Below are 16,787 nucleotides of genomic sequence, written 5' to 3'. Positions count from 1 at the left end.
CCCGTACTAGTGTACTACCCCATTAAAAAAATATCATTGACTACCATATGTTCCTTGGGGTCCTAGGACCACTAGGGACACATGTCAAGATGCAATGGGTCAAATGGGGTTGTGGGCTAGCTTACAACACCATTCAATGCATAACATTGATTACCCTATATTGCTAGGGGTCCTTAGACCCCTAGGGATACATGTCATAATGTAATAGGTAGAATGGGGTCATGGGATATCCTACAACCACATTCAACCCATTCCATCAATTATGCTATGTACCAAGGGGTCCTATTAACCCTAGGAACACACATCATGATGCAATGGGTTGAGTGGGGTCATGGGCAAGCCACAACCCCATTCGACCCATATCATCAATTATATTATTTCCCTAAGGGTCCTATGATGCTTAGGGACACATGTCATGATATAATGGGTCAAATATGGTCATGCACTAGCCAATGACCACATTCAACCCATAACATCATTTACCCTATGTCCCTAGGGTGTCTAGGACCCCTAGGGACACATGTCATGATACAATGGGTTAAATGGAGTTGTGGGCTAGCCTATGACCCCATTCAACCCATAACATCAATAAACCTATGTCCCTAAGGGTCATAGGACCCCTAAAGATAGATATCATGAAGTGATGGGTCAAATGGGGTCTTGGGATAGCCAAAGACACCATTCAACCCATTGCATTGATTACCCTATGTCCCTAAGGGTCCTAGGACCCCTAGGGATACATGTCATGATGCAATAGGTTGAATGGTGTCATGAGCTAGAATATGACCCTATTTGACACATTGCATTAATTATCCTTTGTCCTAAAGGGTCCTAGGACCCCTAGGACACATGTCGTGATGAAATATGTTAAATGGTATCATGGGCTAGCCTATAACTCCATTTGACCCATAGCATCAATTACCCTATCTCCTTAAGCATCGTAAAACCCCTAGGGATACATTTTCTGATGCAATGGGTCAAATTACACCATGGGCTAGCCTAGACCCCATTTAACCCATTGTGTCATGTGCCCTTTTCAAATAATTAAAAATAATAATTTTTGCTAAGGCAGGCAGGCCCAAAAAGGTGAAGTTTCGGCAAAAGGGGCTAATATTTGAAAATAGATGGACTAATAAATGAAAATTATTATTAAAATATATTTTATTAATCTTTCTTTGACATGAGTTAGGGTTATTCCCTCTTTTAAGAGGTTTGGAGGCATTTTGGGCTCATTACAGAACTTGATTTTTGCTCATTGCTTTGTTGTTCTTTAAAGGCTGCCAAACCTATGGAGAAGGAGACCCAAGGAAGGGAGTTTTCAGATTTCCAAGAAGGCTAAGGATGGAATTTTAAAGCCATTAAATGTGCAAGCTCATGCAGAGTTTGTCCTTGTGCTGAACAGTGCAGATTTGTGGGTTTTTGGGTGTGTTTTTTGTAAGAGTTTGGTGTTTCCGGTTGAGTATTTCATATAAGTTTTGGTTGCTACTATATTTTGGACTTTTAGATGTTAAAATAGAGCTGAATATATGTATTTGGTCATGGTTAAACTTTTGTGATAGATTATTAGTGTTTTTGTGGTGATTTCAAGCTATTTTGTGTTATTTTCAAGAGCTCGATGAGTATTGTTTTTGTCCTCCGTTTGGGAGCTGTTGTGTAAATGTTATATAGATCTAGAAATGTCATTTTTTAGGCTGTTATGCTGTTGAAATTTTTGTAAAAATATCCACTTTCAGATTTATTAATAATATGTGAAGCTATGATGTTTTTGGCACTATTTTGGACATACCCAATTTGGGGTTTATTGAGAAATTGGTGGATCTTTGAAATATTGGTTGTTTGATTTTAAAAATATGATTAGAGGCTTGACTAATCATTTAAAATCAGAAAAAGAGACATTTCAGTGGTATCACAACTATAATCTTTCCAGCCTGAGGGTTTGTAGAAGTTTGCATGCAACTAAGTGAAAGAGAAAAGGGATATTTGCAGCGAGAAAAGAATAAAGAAATTTTGATCAAACCTCTAGTTGAAAGTAAAAGTACAAAATCCAAGGAAGAAAAATGTATGGCTGATCCAGATGAGATGGCAAAGAAATTCTTCCAAGACATCCAAAAAACTCATAAGAAAATAGTGGATAGTTTGGCAGAAAATGGAGAGGCTTTGTGAATATTGACAGAAAAATTGCAAAGAGTTGCATCTATTAATGAGAAAGGGAGCACTTTAGAGGAGCCAAGAAATCTGAAACCCACAGCCTCTAAATTAGCAAAAACTATTTTTCTACCTACAAATGAGCCACCAATGCCAAATCTAGCCCTTAATCCTGTGGAAGAGGTTACAGGTAACTTGATTGCATTAAGAGCTACTTATAATGGCTTATATGATGACTTACACAGTTCAGTTCCTTTTAGAGAATATGTGGATATGATGAACACTTTGATGCCCAAGAAAGAGTACAGGAGGGAGCATGACATAAGTGGAAGAGAGATCAAAAATAAAATAAGCAAGTTTACAACACCTACTTTTGATGGAACAAATAAAATTTCAGCTAGAGCATGGCTACAAAAATTACAGACCTTCTTCATATTTAACCCCATGAAGGAGAGTGGTGTTGTTCAATTTGCACGTCTACACTTGGAAGATGTAGCCTATGATTGGTGGTATCATGGAATGACTACTTGAGGTCATGATTAGGTAACTACATTTGATGATTTCAGTCAAAGAGTGATAGATTTGACCTCAAGGATGATGAAGAGTATTTTAAAGAATTGTCAAAGTTGAAGCAAACCAAATCAATTAATGAGTATATAGAAGAGTTTCAAAAAGTGGCTGTTATGGTACCTGATATGAGTGAAAAGAGGATTTTTTATCTTTTTCTTGATGATTTGAAAGATTCTATTAAGGGTTTGGTTAAGGCTTTCTCACCCTCAACCTTACAGGAAGCTATCAAAAGAAGCTTGCAACTTGAAACTTGTGTGCTTATGAGACTAGTCACTAATCAAAAACCCCCAAATCTTTGGCAACATAAGGGGGAACTTTTAGAAAAATAATTTTCCAACACTACCACCAAAAGATGTGATAAATGTGGGCAAAAAGAAGGTAGATGAAGAGGCTAGAAGTGAATTATGAAGGAAAAAGCTTTGTTTCACTTGTAGAGAACCATGGGTTCCAGGACATAGATGTTTGGGGAAAGGTCAAGTGCACTATATTGAAGTTGCTTCAGAATCTAATTCAAATGAGCATGAGGAATTTCATGACACTAAGGAGGAGGTAGAAGAAGAGAAAGAAAAAGAAATCACCAAGGATGGCACTTTAGCAGCATTATCAGGAGTCCCAAAATACCATCCCTTTTGAATTTGAGGGGTACTAGCAGGGCAAAGGTTGACAGTTCTTGATAGTGGGGCAACTCACAATCTTATTGATCAGGGATTTGTCATGAAAAGAAGGCTTAAAGTAGAAGATTTTGAGGGATTCAATGTTACTGTAGCTGATGGATTCACTATGCCTTGCACACGGGTGGTGAAACAACTCAAGATGACCTTAGGAGATTATGAGTTATGTGATGACTTCTATGTTTTTGGCATTGGGGAGACAGATCTTCTATTGGTTTTTCAATGGTTGCACTTTATTGGAGGCTATTACATGAACTATCAGACTATGGAGTTTAAATTTCATTCCAATGGGAAAGAAGTCTTATTGAGAGGCTTATCAAATGGAGCACCTAAGGCAGTCTCTACAAAGAGGATGGAGAGGAATTTTCGAAGAGGATAAGTAGCATGGGTAGCAGGAGTCATAATCCATCCAACAAGCCCTCCAAAAAATCAAGGTAATTTCCATTTTGAAATTCAAAATATTCTTGATAAGCATAGTATAGTTTTCAATGACTTGCCTCCAGGATTACCAACAGATAGAGGTTTTGAGCATGTTATAGAGTTAGAATAGGGTGCCAACCCAATTATAACAACCCCATACCACCATCCAAGAGGTTATAAGGAATAAATGGAGAAAACTATTAAGGAACTCCTAGATGTGGGATTCATAAGGCCTAGCTCTAGTCCATTTGCATCATCTGTGGTACTTGTCATGAAAAAGCATGGTACAATGAGAATGTGTATAGACTAAAAAGATCTAAACAAGAAGACCATAAAAAATAGGTATCCCATACCACACATAGATGAACTCATTGATGAGTTACATGGTGTTGTATACTTTTTAAAAATTGACTTAAGATCAGGGTAGCATCAAATTTGAATAAGGAGTGAAGATGTGGAAAAGACTACTTTTAGATGTCACTATGGGCACTTTGAATTTCTTGTTATGCCATTTGGCCTCACTAATGGACCTGCAACATTCCAATTTTGTATGAATAAGGTATTCAAACAGCATCTTCAAGAACTTTTTTTGGTATTTTTTGATGATATCTTGATTTACAGTAAAACATGGGAAGAGCATCTAAAGCACATAGACACTGTTTTGGGAATTTTGGAGCAGAAATCCTTCTATGTTAAGCTATCTAAATGTGAGTTTTTTTTTGACAAAGATTCTATATTTGAGACATATTATAAGTTCTAAATGAGTATAGGTTGATCAATAAAAAATCTAGGCAATTTTGGATTGGCCTCCACCCACTAATCTTACATAGTTGAGAGTGTTCTTTAGGTTGTGTAGCTACTACACGAGATTTTCCAAGGGATTTTCTTAGCTCGCTACCCGCTTGATTGATTTGACAAAGAAAATATCTTTTTTTTGGACAAAAAAAGCACAAAAAACATTTGATAAGCTTAAGGAGGTAATGAGTTCATGCCCTGTACTTGCAATTCTAGATTTCTCTTTACCTTTTGTTGTTGAATGTGATGCTTTTGGAGAAGGTATAGGGGCTGTCCTAACTCAAAGGGGACATCCAATAGAATTTGAGAGTAGAAAACTAAATCAATCAGAGAAAGGTTACTCCATCTATGATAAGAAAATGTTGGCAATCATGCATGCACTTCATAAGTTTAGACAATATTTGGTATGTGGGAGATTCATTGTAAAGACAGACCATAATAGCCTCAGGTTCTTCTTGAACCAAAGGGATTTGAATGATCATCAAAAAAAATGGGTAAGAAAATTGCAAGCTTATGATTTTGATATTGAATACATGAAAGGAAAGAATAATGTGGTTGATGATGCTCTCTCAAGAAAGCCCACTCTATGTTCCTTAACATCTATCTCTGCTGATTGGAAAGTCTCCATAATTTTAGAGTATGCTAAAGATTCCCATGCCACCAAGATTTTGGATAAGTTAGTGGATGATAACAAGTATAAGGTTGTTGATGAATTGATTTATTACAAGAATAGGATCTTCTTAGTGCCAGGATCAAAAACTAAGAAGAGGATATTGAGGGCCTTTCATGACACACTTTTGGCTAGTCATCAGGGATAATTCAAGACATATAGGAAAATTTGAGAGAACTTTTCATGGAAGGGTATGAAGGAGGATGTCTTTAAAAACATTAAGGAATGTATGGTATGCCAACAAAGCAAGAGTGAGCAAAATTTTCTTGGAGGGTTGTTGCAGCCACTTCCTATTCTTAAACAAAAATGGGAAAGTATTTCCATGGACTTCATCACTGGGTTGCCCAACGTTCAAGGTAAGGATTGCATATATGTGGTGGTAGATAGACTAACTAAGTATGCAAATTTCTTTCCTATCAAATCTGATTTCAAGGCATCACAAGTGGCCGAATTATTCTTAAAGGAAATTTTTAGATTACATGACTTGCCTAGAAACATTGTCAGTGATCAAGACAGTAGATTCCTTAGCTCTTTTTGGTAGGAGCTCTTTCATTTGGTAGGAACTAAACTCATTCCCAGTACCAGCTATCACCCTCAAATAGATGGACAAATAGAGATAGTTAATAAATGTATAGAGGAATATTTGAGGAACTATGTTTCAAATCAACAACATGCTTCGGTGAAATGGTTGCACCTAGGGGAGTATTGTTACAATACATATCATCACATGTCTATTGGTATGCCTCTTTTTCATGGTCTTTATGGTTATGATGAACTTTCCTTTGGTGATCTAGTACTTTCAGATAACAAAGTACTTGTAGCAAGTGATTTCATCAAGCAAAGCCAAGATATAATGAGGTCTCTCAAGGATAATCTACAACATGCATAGAACCAACAGAAGTTGTATGCTGATAGGAAAAGGACCAAAAGATCTTTTGAGGTGAGAGATTTGGTAATTTTTAGGTTGCAACCATATAAGCAAAGCAATTTGAAGAGGATTGGGGCAGAGAAACTCAAGCCAAGGTTCTATGGGCCTTATAAGATCACCAATAAGGTAGGAGAGGTAGCTTATGAATTGGAACTCCCACAAAACAGAAAAATACATAATGTTTTCCATGTATCTTTATTGAAGAAGGTCCTAGTCCAGAAAACCATAGTATCTATAGAATTACCACCTCTTGATGATGAAGGTAAATTAGTTTTGATACCAGAAGAGATTGTGGAGACAAGAAAGAAAAGATTGAGAAATAGGAGCATCATAGAGCATTTGATCAAATGGAAAGGATTACCACTAGAGGATGAAAATTAGGAAGGAGCACATATTCTTGAGCATTCCAATCTTCATTTCTTGAGGAAAACCAATATTTGGGAGGGGAGGACTTGTCATGTCCCCTTTTCAAATAATTAAAAATAATAGTTTTTGCTAAGGCAGGCAGGCCCAAAAAGGTGAAGTTTCGACAAAAGGGGCTAATCTTTGGAAATTGATGGACTAATAAATGAAAATTATTATTAAAATATATTATATTAACCCCTCTTGTACATGAGTTAGGGTTATGCCCTCTTTTAAGGGATTTGGAGGCATTTTGGGCTCATTCCAGAACTTGATTTTTGCTCATTGCTTTGTTGTTCTTCAGAGGTTGCCAAACCTGTGGAGAAGGAGACCCAAGGAAGGGAGTTTTCAGGTTTCCAAGAAGGCTAAGGATGGGATTTTAAAGCCATTCCATGTGCAAGCTCATGTAGAGTTTTTCCTTGTGCTAAACAGTGCAGATTTGTAGATTTTTGGGTGTGTTTTTTTGTAAGAGTTTGGTGTTTTCGATTGAGTATTTCATATTAGTTTGGGTTTCTTCTATATTTAAAACTTTTAGATGTTAAAATAGAGCTAAATATATGTATTGGGTCATGGTTAAACATCTGTGATAGATTATTAGTGTTTTTGTGGTGATTCCGAGCTATTTTGTGTTATTTTCGGGAACCCAATGAGTATTGTTTTTGTCCTCCATTTCGGAGCTGTTATGTAAATGTTATACAGATCTAGAAATTTCATTTTTTAGGCTATTATGCTACTGAAATTTTTGTAAAAATTTCCACTTTTAGATTTATTAATAATATGTGAAGCTATGAAGTTTTTGGCACTATTTCGGACATACCCAATTTGGGGTTTATTGAGAAATTGGTGGATCTTTAAAATATTGGTTGTTTGATTTTTAAAATATGATTAGAGGCTTGAATAATCATTTAAAATAAGAAAAAGGGACATTTCACATTGCATCAATTACCCTATGTCCCTATGGGTCCTGGTACCCCAAGTGACACATGTGATAATGTGATGGTTCAAATGGGGTTGTTGGCTAACGTAAGACCCCATTTGACCCATAGCATCAATTACCTTATGTCCTTAGGGGACCAAGGACCCCTAAGGATACATATCATAATGAGATGGATTGAATGGTGTCATGGGCTATGCTATGATCCCATTAAACCCATTGTATTGATTACACTTTGTTTTTACTAGTCCAAGGACCCCTAGGGACACATGTTATGATGTTATGGGTTGAATTAGGTTTTCGGCTAGCCACAATCCTATTTGACTCATTGTCTCAATTTCCATATGTCCCTACAGGTCCTAGGACCCCTAGGGATACATGTCTTGATGCAATAGTTTTAATGGGGTTGTGGGCTAGTGTACAACCCCATTCATCCCATTACATCGATTACCTAATGTTCCTAGGGGCCATTGGACCACTAGGGGTACATTTCATGCTACAATGGGTTGAATGGGGTTGTGTGATAGCCTATAATCCCATTCAACCTATTGCATCAATTACACTTTGTTCCTCAACATCCTAAGATCCCTAGGGACACATATTATGATGTAATGGGTTGATTAGGGCCATGGACTATCCTATGATCCTATTTGACCCATTGCATCAATTAACCTATGTCCCTAGCTGTCCTCGAACCCCTAGGGAGAAATGTCACAATGGCCCAAAACTCTGTTTGACCCATTCCATGTATTACCCTATGTCCCTAGGAGTCCTAGGATCCCTAGAGACACATGTCAAGATGTGATGGGTCTAAGAGGGTTGTAAGCTAGCCTTTGACCCGATTCAACCCATATCATTAATTACCTTATGTCCCTAGGGACACATCTCATAATGAAATGGGTTGAATGGGTTCATGCACTAGCATATGACCCCATTCATCCCATATCATTGACTACCCTCTATCCCTACGAGTCCTAGGACCCCTAGGGACACATGTCATGATGCAATGGATTGAATGGGGTTGTGAGTTAGCCTATAATCCCATTCAACCCATAGCATCGATTACTCTATGTGCCTATGCATCCTAGGACCCCTAGGGACACATGTCATAATGAAATAGGTCAAATGGAGTCATTGGCTATCCTATGACCCTTTTCAACCCATTGCATTGATTACCCTATATCATTATGGGTCCTAGGACCCCTAGGAACACATGTCATGATGCAATGGGTTGAATGGGGTCATGCGCAAGCTTACAACCCCATTCAACCCATAACATTAATTAATTATTTTTGTAGGGGTCCTAGGACCCTTAGGGACACTTGTCATGATGTAATGTATTAAATAGGTTCGTGAGCTAGCCAATGGCCCCCTTTGACCTAGAGGAGCTATTATCTTATGTCCCTAGTTGTCCTAGCACCGCTAGGGACACATGTCTCAAAACAATGAGTCAAATGGGGTCATGGGCTAGCCTATGACCCCATTCAACACATAACATTGATTACCCTATGTCCCTAGGTGGCCTAGGGCCCCAAGGGACACATTTCATGATGCAATGGGTCGAATGGGGTCATGGACTATCCAACAACCCTATTAGACCCATTACATTGATTACCCTATCTCTCTAGGGGTCCTGGGACCACTAGGGACAAATATCATAATTCAATAGGCTGAATGGTGTCATGGGCTACCCTACATCCCCATTCAACCCATTGCATCGAATACCCTTTGTCACTAAGTTTCATTGGAGCCCTGGGTAAAAGTACAAAGTAGTGTCACCTTTCAAGCTAACTTATCAGAATTAGTTAATTTGAGTATTTCTATCTAAAATTCAATTTTTGGAAAGCATATGATCTAGATAAATTTATTCTTGCTAAGTTATATATGGTCTCACACTTTTCAAATTGGAAATGTCTATTAAATGCATGTTTTATACTAGTTTGTATCCAATTACTAAAGAAATTAAATTATTTCATAAAAGTGGCATTTTAATCACTTTTACTATTTTTTATGATAATTTTTTAATAACATATAAAAACCATTTTATAGAGCTCAGAGTTATAGTGTTTTAATTAGATATATTATATTGAAATTAAAAAATTCCACAACCACATATTTTAACACTCAAAAGGATGTCCATTTTGAGAAAGAAAAAAATATTAAATCATATCAAAAAAATATAAAATTATATAATATTCTAGAGGAGAGAGTCCCCTTCTAGAATGTATAAATTTTCCCCTAGTTAGAGTAGAGTTATTTTGAAAAATGTGGTGGGAGATAAAAACTACTAATTTCAAGTGAGTTGAAATTTCAATCCTTATAAAAGAGAAAATATAGTTCTAAAGCTGATTTTTATTTTTGATTGTTCTAGATATATATGTTATCTATAACATAGTCTAAGATCGAAGGGAAATAAGTTTATTTACATATGGTTTTGTGGTGTGAACTAGACCCCAATTTTTTAGTGTTTCTCAATACCTAAAAAATTATCTATAAAAATTAGGAAAATATATCAATTCTTATTCCAAAAAATTATTAAAAATTATAATCCTAAAATTCATCCATTTTACACATCTCATTAGTTTACTTCATTTCTAAATTCAAAATAATAATACCAAATGTATGTCATTAAAGGTGAACAATTATACTTTTGTTAGCCTTTTTCCTTTACAAAGGGTGGCACAGGTTTGTACTTTTACCCCTTAGGAACCCATGTCATGATGAAATGTATTGAATCATGTTATGAGCTAGCCTATGACACCATTTAATCCATAGTATCAGTTACCTTATGTCTCTAGTAGTCCTAGAACCATTAGGGAGACATGTTGTGATGCAATTTGTTGAATAGGGTCATGGACAAGTCTATGTCCCCATTTGACCCATAGCATCAATTACAATATGTCCTTAGGGGTTTTAGGATACATGTTGCAATGTGATGGGTCAAATGGGGTCATGCGCTAGCCCAAGGGGTCCTAGAGAAACATGTCATGATGCAATTGGTTGAATGGATTCATGGGCTAACCTATTATCGCATTCAACCCATTGCATCAATTACCCTTTGTCCTTAACTGTCCTAGGACCTGTAAGGACACATGTCACAATGCAATGGACTAAATGGGGTCATGGGCTAGCCTATGACCCTATTCTACCCATTCCATCAATTACCCTATGTCCCTAGGGGTCCTAGTACCCCTAGGGAGACATGTCATGATGTGATTGGTTGAATGGGTTCATGGGCTAGCCTACTTCCCCATTCAACCCATATGATTGATTACCTTATGTCCCTAGGGATAGTAGGAACCTTAGGGATACATGTCACAATACAATGGTTCAAATTGAATCATGGCCTATCCTATGACCCCATTTGACCCATTTCATTGATTATCCTATGTCCCTAGAGGTCCTAGGATCCCTAGGGACACATGTCATGAGGCAATGGGTTGAATGGGGTTGTGGGCTAGCCTACGACCTCATTTGACCCATAACATTAATTAGTAGGGTAAAATTTTAGAAACACCCCTCTAAAAAAAGATATAAATTATTGGCAAAACTTTCATTATTTTAAAAATCTATATTATTTTTATTAGTTAATCTCTCAATTTTCTCATTTAAAATACTATTTACATTGGTGAACGTTTTGGAATCATAATTTTTGAATAGAAAATATTGGTGAATCTCAATAATAATAGGAAGTTTTCTAATTGTCATGGAATATTACAAATCAAAATCAAACATGTTGTATCTCATAGAAATTATGAGGATAATTACATTATATTTTAAATCAATACTCAAAACTAAATATTGGTAATATATCCCTAAAGTAACTAAATATTTCAAAACTACATTTAATAAAAATGTGGCTATTTAGGTTGCATTAGATCTTAAATTATTAGCCAAATTACTAGAAAAAAATTTCTAAAATTCACAAAATTACAAATATAAATACCCTACTAGGGACACATGTAATGATGCAATGTATCAAATGGGGTCATGCACTAGCCTATGATCCCATTCGACTCATATCATGGACAACCCTATGTCCCTAAGGATCTTAGGACCCCTAGAAAAACATGTAATGATTCAATGGACCAAAAGGGGTCACGAGTTACCCTACAACCCAATTCAACCCAAAACATTAATTACCCTATGTCCCTAGGGGACCTTGGACCAAGATGAATGCATGTGACAATGTAATGTGCTGAATTGGGTCGTGGTTTATTCTATGATCCCATTAAACCCATTACACCAACTGCCCTACGTCCCTATGGGTCCTAGGACCCTTAAGGACACATGTTGTGACATAGTTGGTTGAATGGGATCATGAGCTAGCCTACAACCCCATTCGACTCATTGCATCAATTATCCTATGTTTTTAGGGGTCCTAGGACCCATAGGGTTACATGTCATGATGCAACGGGTTGAATGGGGTCATTAGCTTTCCTATGACCCCATTCAACCCATAGCATTGATTAGCCTATGTCTCCAGGGGTCATAGGAACCCTAAAAATACATGTCATGATGCAAAAGGTTGAATGGGGTTATGGGCTAACTAAAAACCCCATTTGACCCATAACATTGATTATACTATGTCCCTAGGGCTCCTAGGACCCCTAGAAATACATGTCATAATGTAATAAGTGGAATGGTGTCATGGGCTAGGCTATGACCACAATCAACCCAATGCATTGATTAGCCTATGTCCCTACTAGTCCTAGGACCCCTAGGGGCACATGTCAAGATGCAATGGGTTGAATGGGGTCGTGGGCTAGCCTACAACCGCATTTGACCCTTATGATTGATTACCCTATGTCCCTAGGAACCATAGGGACACATGTCACAGTGCAATGGGTCGACTAGGGTCGTGGACTAGCCAATGACCCCATTTGACCCATTACATCAATTAGCCTATGTCCCTAGGTGTCCTAGGACCCCTAGGACACATGTTACAATGCAATGGATCCAATGGGGTTGTGGTCTAGCCTATGACCCCATTGGACACATTCCATTGATAACCTATGGAGAGCTTCCAACATTTTTGGCTACCCTATACTAAAGGGTTTATAAGGTGGTCTAAGTAAATTTGTGGGTCAATCTTCTAAGGGTTATAACTTAGATCTCATGGGGAATATCAATAAAATATAAAATTCTTCATGATGATCATGTCGATTTCTACAATAACCTATCTTATTTCAGAGAGATTGCATTTTGATGGATTTGATACAGTGATCTTGCTTAATGCCAAAACTTTTAGTGTGCCTTAGTTCATTGATGCATCACTATGTAACTTTGAAACTGTTAATCTTGTCATTGAATGGTCAACACCATTAGCTCCAAATGGGTAGATAAACCTTTATGACACCCTTGTTCTAGCTGTGGAGAGCCTCCAACATTTTTGGCCACCATGTACTAAAGAGCTTCTAATGTGCTCTAAGTGCATTTGGATTCACATTTCATTTGGATTCAGCACATTGATCTCACTCGATGCCAAAACTTACAGTGTGTCTCAGTTCATTAGTTCATTTTTATGTAACTTTGAAATCATTGATCTTGGCCTCAAATCATCATTGTTACTAGCTCTGAATGGGTGGTTTAATCCTATTGACACTTATGCTCTATCCATAGAGAACCTCCAATGTTCATGGCCACACCATACTAAAGAGACTCCAAGGTTCTCTAAGTGAGTTTGGAGGTCAATCTTCCAAGCGTCATAACTTAAAGCTCATGGGGGCTATTGGTGGAACTTCAAATGCTATAGAATGGTCATCTTGGGGTCTAAAATAGCCTATCTCATTTTAGAGAGATCACATTCCATTTGGATCTAGCACAACAATCTCGCTCGATGCCAAAACTTGTAGTGTGCCTCAGTTCATTGGTGCATCACTATGTAACTTTGAACTTTTTGATCTTTGCATCGAATCATTAATGCCATTAGCTCTAGATGGGTAGGTGAACCATAGTGACACCCATTTTCTAGCTATGGAGAGCCTCCAATGTTTGTGGCCATCCATAATGAAGAGTCCCCAAGGTGCTCTATGTGCATTTGGAGGTTGATCTTCTGAGGGTCATAACTCAGAGCTCATGGGGCCTATCAATGAAATTTCAAATGCTACAAGATAGTCATGTAGATGACTACAATAAACTATCTCATTATAGGAAGATCACATTCTTTTTGGATTTGACACAATGGTCTCACTTGATTCCAAAACTTGTAGTGTGCCTTAGTTCATTGGTGCATCATTGAGTAACTTTGAAACTATTGATCTTGGCATCAAATTGTTTGTGCCATTACCTGTAGATGGGTGGATGAACCCTAGTAGCATCATTTTTCTAGCCATAGAGATCCTCCAATGTTCATGGTCACCCTATACTAAAGAGTCTCCAATGTGCTCTAAGTGAGTGTGGAGGTCGATCATTTGAGGGTTGTAATTTAGAGCTTGTGGGAACTATCCATGAAATGTCAAATTCTATAGGATTTTCATGTCAAGTGTAGTGCTTGATCCTAGTTTACATGTTTGCTATCATTGTCAAACTCTTTTAGGCCAGTTTATGTTTGATGATTAGTAGCATTATTTTGAGATTATCAGATATTGTTTCAGATTTAGTTGATATATGACAAGATTACTTGGTACTCTATACTTCATGTATGCATGATGATTATTATAGTGTTTTTCAATTATTGATGATGATTAGTTAGATGGATTCTCATGTGTGTTCTTATGGATACTTACCCCATACCGCATGTGTATGGTGTGTGTGTATGTTTTCTTTATGTATGGTGTTTCTGATGTGGTTAAGGAAGGGAGTCATAGTCACCTGCAAGTCAGGATCTACACAATGAACCACTTCTTTCCATTGCATGTTTAGCTTAGTATATATGTATTTGTAGATTTGTGGATTTTATGCAGGTTGCAAGTACTGGGTATCAACTTTCCTGAATTGCTAGGATGAGTGTACCCTATTGCATTATCTCAATGGTAAGAGAGTAGAGATAAATTCTTAAGTCCAAATCCCAAACCTTTAAGCCTTTTGTCCTAGATAATTAGGACAAGCATCTAACTTGACAAACTTCTGAATGCATCAAATGATGTTATTTTGTGATTATAACCATTTAGTTTGATTTTGTATGTAGTTTTCTATGATGAGTTTTTTATTTTATTTTATGAGTCTTTGGTGAATTTTTTATTAATTAAGTCTAGTTAAGAGATTAAATTAATGATTTAATTTAATAGAAAATTATTATGATATTTTAATATTTAATTATATTTAATTAATTAAATAAAAAGAATTAAATTTAAAGATAAAAGTTATTAGAATAAACTTAGAATGTGATAATATTTATTTAATTTAATAATAATATATTTAGAGTTCATTTTTAAATAAATGCTAAATAATAATATTATTTAAGTTAATAAATGTTTAATCAATTAACGTTCTAAAAATAAATTAAAACATGAAAAGATATTAAATTATTAAGAGTTTTAAAATTGTATTAAGTATGCATGAGATTAAAATATAACAAATTAATTTAAAAATGAAATAGAAAATAATTTATTTAAAGTTTCACGATTGCATGATGCATGCATGAGATTAAATTTAATAAATTAATTTAAAAAGAAGTCAAGTGAAAATTAAACAAAGTAATTTAATAATTCAATAAACATGCATGGGAAAGAAAAATAAAAGATAAAGGAAAGATAAAGAAAAGTTAATTTAGAGTTGAAGTTTGGTGAGCAAAGAGTTCTCTCGGGTGAATGCACAATTAGCGCCCCGATTTTAGGAGAGAACTCCTTATCACCAATTGAGGGTTCATTTTTGAGGGACATGAATTTGGAAACTGAATTTTGGAAAGGGAAGGAATTTTTAGAAAGGAGAAGGTTCTGAGAGGAGGAAATTCTCTATAATTTTATTGGGCATAGCGATTAGCATCAATGTCCAGGTAGACATTTGTGATTTTCGCATATTTTAAATACGCTCTTTTCTTCCTATCTTCATCGTGTCTGTTAAATGGTTGTTTAGATAATTCTTGTGATGAATGTTTTATATTGTGAAATTTTGGTATGCATGTTGATTCTTTCTATGTGCAAAGAGATCAAGAAAAAAGCTCAATTAGAAACCCTCATTCTATAGATGAAAGAAATTAGAATTTATTTTGGGAAGAGTTTGAATTTAAAAATGAAAATTCTAGATAGGAGATTTAAATGGTTGTCTGTATTTCTTCTATCAGGTTAAAATGACAATTGTTTATAAAAAAAATATTTAAAATTTTATGTGGGGGGGAAGGGGGGAGTGGGGAGGGGGGCGTATTTGGTTGTCTTAAATTTTCTATAAAATAAAAATTAAAAAAATCTTTATATTAATTAAAAATTTAAAAAAAAATTTAAAAAATTATATGGGGGTGGGGTCACCACATCCCCATCTCCCATTTCTTTTATGCAATTGTGGCCGCTATAGAAAACCGCAGGACTACGAATGGCATATCATAGCTGCATTAGTCCATGGCTGCCTTTGGCAATGCTCAGGATGCTAGTAGTAGCCCATATAGAGCTAAGAGGGTTGCTTTTTTTTAAAACAATTTGTATTTAGTTTTATTTTATTTTATTATTATAATATTATTAAATTTTAAATTATAATTTTTTTAATTTAAATTATTATTTATTGAAAATATATTAATAAATTTTATTAATATTTAATAAATTATTATATAGTCAATGAAATTGTAATATAGTAACTATTTCATAATTATTAATTAATTAGATTAAATTTTTAATTAATTAATGTATTTGAATAATGAAAATTTCTTAAATTGTTATTAATGTTTTATTAAATTATTAATAAAATAATGATTATCTTATTAATGAATTAAAAACAAGTTATTAAAGGAGTTAATGAAAATTAATTAAAATTTTTAATTTTTTATTATTAAAATACTTTTGGGGAGAAAATTTGATTATTGTAATTTAATAATATTTAATTAGAATACTTAATTAAATTATTATTAAAATAAATTATAATCATAAATTGTGTATTAATATGAATATTTTATATAATTATTAATTAATTTAATTAAATATGATTTAATTAAGGTTAACTAACAATGAAAGGCATTCAATTAAGTTCTAAATTTATTTAATTTTAATAAATTTATAAGCTTTTTTATTTGAAGATCAATAAGTATTATTCTAATAATTAAAATAAATAATTAGCTTTGATTATTTTTTAAAAATTACTTAAATCGATTACAGGTAATTGCAC

The sequence above is a fragment of the Cupressus sempervirens genome, chromosome 5 (genome assembly GCF_028749045.1).
Source record: "Cupressus sempervirens isolate cs-2001-9-10 chromosome 5, ASM2874904v1, whole genome shotgun sequence".
NCBI classification, from domain to species: domain Eukaryota; kingdom Viridiplantae; phylum Streptophyta; class Pinopsida; order Cupressales; family Cupressaceae; genus Cupressus; species Cupressus sempervirens.
The sequence above is the reverse complement of the archived record's forward strand: the minus strand, read 5'-3'. Positions refer to the sequence as shown.